This window comes from Halictus rubicundus, unplaced genomic scaffold (genome assembly GCF_050948215.1).
Source record: "Halictus rubicundus isolate RS-2024b unplaced genomic scaffold, iyHalRubi1_principal scaffold0075, whole genome shotgun sequence".
Lineage (NCBI taxonomy): Eukaryota > Metazoa > Arthropoda > Insecta > Hymenoptera > Halictidae > Halictus > Halictus rubicundus.
In genome coordinates this window covers 346,348-355,652 of record NW_027488616.1, presented here as the reverse complement: position 1 = coordinate 355,652, position 9,305 = coordinate 346,348, and positions in this window count along the sequence as shown.

Here is a 9,305-nt window from a genome sequence, read left to right as displayed (position 1 = left end):
ATCCTATCCTATCCTCTATCCTATCCTATCCTCTATCCTATCCTATCTTCTATCCTATCCAATCCCCTATCCTATCCTCTATCCTATATTATCCACTATCCTATCGTATTCACTATCCTATCGTATCAACTATCCTATCCATTCCCCTATTCTATCCTCTATCCTATCCTCTATCCTATCCTATCCTCTATCCTATCCTATCCTCTATCCTATCCTATCCTCTATCCAATCCTATCCTCTATCCTATGCTATCCTCTATCCTATCCTCTATCCTATCCTATCCGCTATCCTATCCTATCCTCTATCCTATCCTATCCTCTATCCTATCCTATCCTCTATAATATCCTATCCTATCCTCTATCCTGTCCTATCATCTATCCTCTCCAGTCCTCTATCCTATACAATCCCCTATCATATCCTCTATCGTCTCCTATTCTCTATCCAATCCAATCCCCTATCCTATCCTCTATCTTATCCTATCCTCTATCCTATCCTATCCTCATTCCTATCCTATCCTCTATCCTATCCCATCCGCTATCCTATCCTATCCTCTATCCTATCCTATCCACTATCCTATCCAATCCTCTATCCAATCCTCTATCTTATCCTCTATCCTATCCTCTATTCTATCCTCTATCCTATCCTCTATCCTATCCTATCCTCTATCCTATCCTATCCTCTATCCAATCCTATCCTCTATCCTATGCTATCCTCTATCCTATCCTTTCCTCTATCCTATCCTATCCTCTATCCTATCCTATCCTATCCTCTATCCTGTCCTATCATCTATCGTCTCCAGTCCTCTATCCTATCCAATCCCCTATCCTATCCTCTATCTTATCCTATCCTCTATCCTATCCTATCCTCATTCCTATCCTATCCTCTATCCTATCCTATCCTCTGACCTATCCAATCCTATAACCTATCCCATCCGCTATCCTATCCTATCCTCTATCCTATCCGATCCTCTATCCTATCCAATCCTCTATTCTATCCTCTATCCTATACTCTATCCTATCCTCTATCCTATCCTCTATCTTATCCTCTATCCTATCCAATCCTCTATCCTATCCTCTATCCTATCCTCTATCCTATCCTCTATCCTATCCTCTATCCTATCCTATCCTCTATCCTATCCTATCCGCTATCCTATCCTATCCTCATTCCTATCCTATCCTCTATCCTATCCTATCCTCTATCCTATTCTATACTCTACCCTATCCTATCCGCTATCCTATCCTATCCTCTATCCTATCCTATCCTCTATCCTATCCTATCCTATCCTCTTTCCTATCCTATCCTCTACCCTATGCTATCCTCTATCCTATCCTATCCTCTATCCTATCCTGTCCTCTATCCTATCCTATCCTATCCTCTATCCTATAATATCCTCTATCGTCTGCTGTCCTCTATCCTATACAATCCCCTATCATATCCTCTATCGTCTCCTATCCTCGGTCCTATCCTATCCTCATTCCTATCCTATCCTCTATCCTATCCTATCCTATATCCTATCCCATCCGCTATCCTATCCTATCCTCTATTCTATCCTATCCTCTATCCTATCCTATCCTCTATCCTATCCTATCCTCTATCCTATCCTATCTTCTATCCTATCCAATCCCCTATCCTATCCTCTATCCTATATTATCCACTATCCTATCGTATTCACTATCCTATCGTATCAACTATCCTATCCATTCCCCTATTCTATCCTCTATCCTATCCTCTATCCTCTATCCTATCCTCTATCCTATCCTATCCTCTATCCTATCCTATCCTCTATCCAATCCTATCCTCTATCCTATGCTATCCTCTATCCTATCCTTTCCTCTATCCTATCCTATCCTCTATCCTATCCTATCCTATCCTCTATCCTGTCCTATCATCTATCGTCTCCAGTCCTCTATCCTATCCAATCCCCTATCCTATCCTCTATCTTATCCTATCCTCTATCCTATCCTATCCTCATTCCTATCCTATCCTCTATCCTATCCTATCCTCTGACCTATCCAATCCTATAACCTATCCCATCCGCTATCCTATCCTATACTCTATCCTATCCGATCCTCTATCCTATCCAATCCTCTATTCTATCCTCTATCCTATACTCTATCCTATCCTCTATCCTATCCTCTATCCTATCCTCTATCCTATCCAATCTTCTATCCTATCCTCTATCCTATCCTCTATCCTATCCTCTATCCTATCCTCTATCCTATCCTATCCTCTATCCTATCCTATCCTCATTCCTATCCTATCCTCTATCCTATCCTATCCTCTATCCTATTCTATACTCTACCCTATCCTATCCGCTATCCTATCCTATCCTCTATCCTATCCTATCCTCTATCCTATCCTATCCTATCCTCTTTCCTATCCTATCCTCTACCCTATGCTATCCTCTATCCTATCCTATCCTCTATCCTATCCTGTCCTCTATCCTATCCTATCCTATCCTCTATCCTATAATATCCTCTATCGTCTGCTGTCCTCTATCCTATACAATCCCCTATCATATCCTCTATCGTCTCCTATCCTCTATGCTATCCAATCCCCTATCCTATCCTCTATCGTCTCCTATCCTCGGTCCTATCCTATCCTCATACCTATCCTATCCTCTATCCTATCCTATCCTATATCCTATCCCATCCGCTATCCTATCCTATCCTCTATTCTATCCTATCCTCTATCCTATCCTATCCTCTATCCTATCCAATTATCTATCCTATCCTCTATCCTATCCTATCCTCTATCCTATCCTATCCTCTATCCTATCCTCTATCGTATCCTATCCTCTATCCTATCCTATCCTCTATCCTATCCCATCCTCTATCCTATCCTATCCTCATTCCTATCCTATCCTCATTCCTATCCTATGCTCTATCCTATCCTATCCTCTATCCTATTCTATACTCTACCCTATCCTATCCGCTATCCTATCCTATCCTGCATCCTATCCTATCCTCTATCCTATCCAATCCTATATCCTATCCTGTCCGCTATCCTGTCCTACCCTCAATCCTATAATATCACCTATTCTATCCAATCCTCTATCCTATCCTCTATCCTATCCTATCCTCATTCCTATCCTATCCTCATTCCTATCCTATCCTCATTCCTATCCTATGCTCTATCCTATCCTATCCTCTATCCTATTCTATACTCTACCCTATCCTATCCGCTATCCTATCCTATCCTCCATCCTATCCTATCCTCTATCCTATCCAATCCTATATCCTATCCTGTCCGCTATCCTGTCCTACCCTCAAGCCTATAATATCACCTATTCTATCCAATCCTCTATCATATCCTCTATTCTATCCTATCCTCTGTCCTATCCACTATCGTATAGTATCCTCTATCCTATCCAATCCTATATCCTATCCTCTATACACTCCAATCCTCTATCCTACCCTATCCTCTATCCTATCCTATCCTCTATCCTATCCTATCCTCTATAATATCCTATCCTCTATCCTATGCTATCCTCTATCCTATCCTCTATTCTATCCTCTATCCTATCCTCTATCCTATCCTATCCTCTATCCTATCCTATCCTCTATCCAATCCTATCCTCTATCCTATGCTATCCTCTATCCTATCCTATCCTCTATCCTATCCTGTCCTCTATCCTATCCTATCCTATCCTCTATCCTATAATATCCTCTATCGTCTCCTGTCCTCTATCCTATACAATCCCCTATCATATCCTCTATCGTCTCCTATCCTCTATGCTATACAATCCCCTATCCTATCCTCTATCGTCTCCTATCCTCGGTCCTATCCTATACTCATTCCTATCCTATCCTCTATCCTATCCTATCCTATATCCTATCCCATCCGCTATCCTATCCTATCCTCTATTCTATCCTATCCTCTATCCTATCCTATCCTCTATCCTATCCAATTATCTATCCTATCCTCTATCCTATCCTCTATCCTATCCTATCCTCAATCCTATCCTATCCTCTATCCCATCCTATCCTCTATCCTATCCTCTATCGTATCCTATCCTCTATCCTATCCTATCCTCTATCCTATCCCATCCTCTATCCTATCCTATCCTCATTCCTATCCTATCCTCATTCCTATCCTATGCTCTATCCTATCCTATCCTCTATCCTATTCTATACTCTACCCTATCCTATCCGCTATCCTATCCTATCCTCCATCCTATCCTATCCTCTATCCTATCCAATCCTATATCCTATCCTGTCCGCTATCCTGTCCTACCCTCAATCCTATAATATCACCTATTCTATCCAATCCTCTATCCTATCCTCTATCCTATCCTATCCTCTGTCCTATCCACTATCGTATAGTATCCTCTATCCTATCCAATCCTATATCCTATCCTCTATACACTCCAATCCTCTATCCTACCCTATCCTCTATCCTATCCTATCCTCTATCCTATCATATCCTCTATAATATCCTATCCTCTATCCTATCCTGCCCTCTATCCTATCCTATCCTCTATCCTATCCTATCCTCTATCCTATACAATCCCCTATCATATCCTCTATCGTCTCCTATCCTCTATGCTATCCAATCCCCTATCCTATCCTCTATCGTCTCCTATCCTCGGTCCTATCCTATACTCATTCCTATCCTATCCTCTATCCTATCCTATCCTATATCCTATCCCATCCGCTATCCTATCCTATCCTCTATTCTATCCTATCCTCTATCCTATCCTATCCTCTATCCTATCCAATTATCTATCCTATCCTCTATCCTATCCTCTATCCTATCCTATCCTCAATCCTATCCTATCCTCTATCCCATCCTATCCTCTATCCTATCCTCTATCGTATCCTGTCCTCTATCCTATCCTATCCTCTATCCTATCCCATCCTCTATCCTATCCTATCCTCATTCCTATCCTATCCTCATTCCTATCCTATGCTCTATCCTATCCTATCCTCTATCCTATTCTATACTCTACCCTATCCTATCCGCTATCCTATCCTATCCTCCAGCCTATCCTATCCTCTATCCTATCCAATCCTATATCCTATCCTGTCCGCTATCCTGTCCTACCCTCAATCCTATAATATCACCTATTCTATCCAATCCTCTATCCTATCCTCTATCCTATCCTATCCTCTATCCTATCCTATCCTATCCTCTATCCTATCCTATCCTCTACCCTATGCTATCCTCTATCCTATCCTATCCTCTATCCTATCCTGTCCTCTATCCTATCCTATCCTATCCTCTATCCTATCCTATCCTCTATCGTCTCCTGTCCTCTATCCTATACAATCTCAAATCATATCCTCTATCGTCTCCTATCCTCTATGCTATCCAATCCCCTATCCTATCCTCTATCGTCTCCTATCCTCGGTCCTATCCTATCCTCATTCCTATCCCATCCTCTATCCTATCCTATCCTATATCCTATCCCATCCGCTATCCTATCCTATCCTCTATTCTATCCTATCCTCTATCCTATCCTATCCTCTATCCTATCCAATTATCTATCCTATCCTCTATCCTATCCTCTATCCTATCCTATCCTCAATCCTATCCTATCCTCTATCCCATCCTATCCTCTATCCAATCCTCTATCGTATCCTATCCTCTATCCTATCCTATCCTCTATCCTATCCCATCCTCTATCCTATCCTATCCTCATTCCTATCCTATCCTCATTCCTATCCTATGCTCTATCCTATCTTATCCTCTATCCTATTCTATACTCTACCCTATCCTATCCGCTATCCTATCCTATCCTCCATCCTATCCTATCCTCTATCCTATCCAATCCTATATCCTATCCTGTCCGCTATCCTGTCCTACCCTCAATCCTATAATATCACCTATTCTATCCAATCCTCTATCCTATCCTCTATCCTATCCTATCCTCTATCCTATCCTATCCTCTATAATATCCTATCCTCTATCCTATCCTGTCCTCTATCCTATCCTATCCTCTATCCTATCCTATCCTCTATCCTATCCTATCCTCTATCCTATCCTATCTTCTATCCTATCCAATCCCCTATCCTATCCTCTATCCTATATTATCCACTATCCTATCGTATTCACTATCCTATCGTATCAACTATCCTATCCATTCCCCTATCCTATCCTCTATTCTATCCTCTATCCTATCCTCTATCCTATCATATCCTCTATCCTATCCTATCCTCTATAATATCCTATCCTCTATCCTATCCTGTCCTCTATCCTATCCTATCCTCTATCCTATCCTATCCTCTATCCTATCCTATCCTCTATCCTATCCTATCTTCTATCCTATCCAATCCCCTATCCTATCCTCTATCCTATATTATCCACTATCCTATCGTATTCACTATCCTACCGTATCAACTATCCTATCCATTCCCCTATCCTATCCTCTATTCCATCCTCTATCCTATCCTCTATCCTATCCTATCCTCTATCCTATCCTATCCTCTATCCAATCCTATCCTCTATCCTATGCTATCCTCTATCCTATCCTATCCTCTATCCTATCCTATCCTCTATCCTATCCTATCCTATCCTCTATCCTGTCGTATCATCTATCGTCTCCAGTCCTCTATCCTATCCAATCCCCTATCCTATCCTCTATCCTATCCTATCCTCTATCCTATCCTATCCTCTATCCTATCCTATCCTCTATCCTATCCTATCCTCTATCCTATCCTATCCTCTATCCTATCCTATCCTCTATCCTATCCTATCCTCTATCCTATCCTATCCTCTATCGTCTCCTGTCCTCTATCCTATCCAATCCCCTATCCTATCCTCTATCGTCTCCTATCCTCGGTCCTATCCTATCCTCATTCCTATCCTATCCTCTATCCTATCCTATCCTATATCCTATCCTATCCTCTATTCTATCCTATCCTCTATCCTATCCTATCCTCTATCCTATCCAATGCTCTATCCTATCCTCTATCCTATCCTCTATCCTATCCTATCCTCAATCCTATCCTATCCTCTATCCTATCCTATCCTCTATCCTATCCTCTAACGTATCCTATCCTCTATCCTATCCTATCCTCTATCCTATCCCATCCTCTATCCTATCCTATCCTCATTCCTATCCTATCCTTATTCCTATCCTATGCTCTATCCTATCCTATCCTCTATCCTATTCTATACTCTACCCTATCCTATCCGCTATCCTATCCTATCCTCCATCCTATCCTATCCTCTATCCTATCCAATCCTATATCCTATCCTGTCCGCTATCCTGTCCTACCCTCAATCCTATAATATCACCTATTCTATCCTATCCTGTATCCTATCCTATCCTCATTCCTATCCTATCCTCATTCCTATCCTATGCTCTATCCTATCCTATCCTCTATCCTATTCTATACTCTACCCTATCCTATCCGCTATCCTATCCTATCCTCTATCCTATCCTATCCTCTATCCTATCCTATCCTCTATCCTATCCTATCCTCTATCCTATCCTATCCTCTATCCTATCCTATCCTCTATCCTATCCTGTCCTCTATCCTATCCTATCCTCTATCGTCTCCTGTCCTCTATCCTATACAATCCCCTATCATATCCTCTATCGTCTCCTATCCTCTATGCTATCCAATCCCCTATCCTATCCTCTATCGTCTCCTATCCTCGGTCCTATCCTATCCTCATTCCTATCCTATCCTCTATCCTATCCTATCCTATATCCTATCCCATCCGCTATCCTATCCTATCCTCTATTCTATTCTATCCTCTATCCTATCCTATCCTCTATCCTATCCAATCCTCTATCCTATCCTCTATCCTATCCTCTATCCTATCCTATCCTCAATCCTATCCTATCCTCTATCCTATCCTATCCTCTATCCTATCCTCTATCGTATCCTATCCTCTATCCTATCCTATCCTCTATCCTATCCCATCCTCTATCCTATCCTATCCTCATTCCTATCCTATCCTCATTCCTATCCTATGCTCTATCCTATCCTATCCTCTATCCTATTCTATACTCTACCCTATCCTATCCGCTATCCTATACTATCCTCCATCCTATCCTATCCTCTATCCTATCCAATCCTATATCCTATCCTGTCCGCTATCCTGTCCTACCCTCAATCCTATAATATCACCTATTCTATCCAATCCTCTATCCTATCCTATCCTCTATCCTATCCTATCCTCTATCCTATCCTCTATCGCATCCTATCCTCTATCCTATCCTATCCTCTATCCTATCCCATCCTCTATCCTATCCTATCCTCATTCCTATCCTAACCTCATTCCTATCCTATGCTCTATCCTATCCTATCCTCTATCCTATTCTATACTCTACCCTATCCTATCCGCTATCCTATCCTATCCTCCATCCTATCCTATCCTCTATCCTATCCAATCCTATATCCTATCCTGTCCGCTATCCTGTCCTACCCTCAATCCTATAATATCACCTATTCTATCCAATCCTCTATCCTATCCTCTATCCTATCCTATCCTCATTCCTATCCTATCCTCCATCCTATCCTATCCTCTATCCTATCCAATCCTATATCCTATCCTGTCCGCTATCCTGTCCTACCCTCAATCCTATAATATCACCTATTCTATCCAATCCTCTATCCTATCCTCTATCCTATCCTATCCTCTGTCCTATCCACTATCGTATAGTATCCTCTATCCTATCCAATCCTATATCCTATCCTCTATACACTCCAATCCTCTATCCTACCCTATCCTCTATCCTATCCTATCCTCTATCCTATCCTATCCTCTATAATATCCTATCCTCTATCCTATCCTGTCCTCTATCCTATCCTATCCTCTATCCTATCTTATCCTCTATCCTATCCTATCCTCTATCCTATCCTATCTTCTATCCTATCCAATCCCCTATCCTATCCTCTATCCTATATTATCCACTATCCTATCGTATTCACTATCCTATCGTATCAACTATCCTATCCATTCCCCTATCCTATCCTCTATTCTATCCTCTATCCTATCCTCTATCCTATCCTATCCTCTATCCTATCCTATCCTCTATCCAATCCTATCCTCTATCCTATGCTATCCTCTATCCTATCCTATCCTCTATCCTATCCTATCCTCTATCCAATCCTATCCTCTATCCTATGCTATCCTCTATCCTATCCTATCCTCTATCCTATCCTATCCTCTATCCTATCCTATCCTATCCTCTATCCTGTCCTATCATCTATCGTCTCCAGTCCTCTATCCTATCCAATCCCCTATCCTATCCTCTATCTTATCCTACCCTCTATCCTATCCTATCCTCATTCCTATCCTATCCTCTATCCTATCCTATACTCTGTCCTATCCAATCCTATATCCTA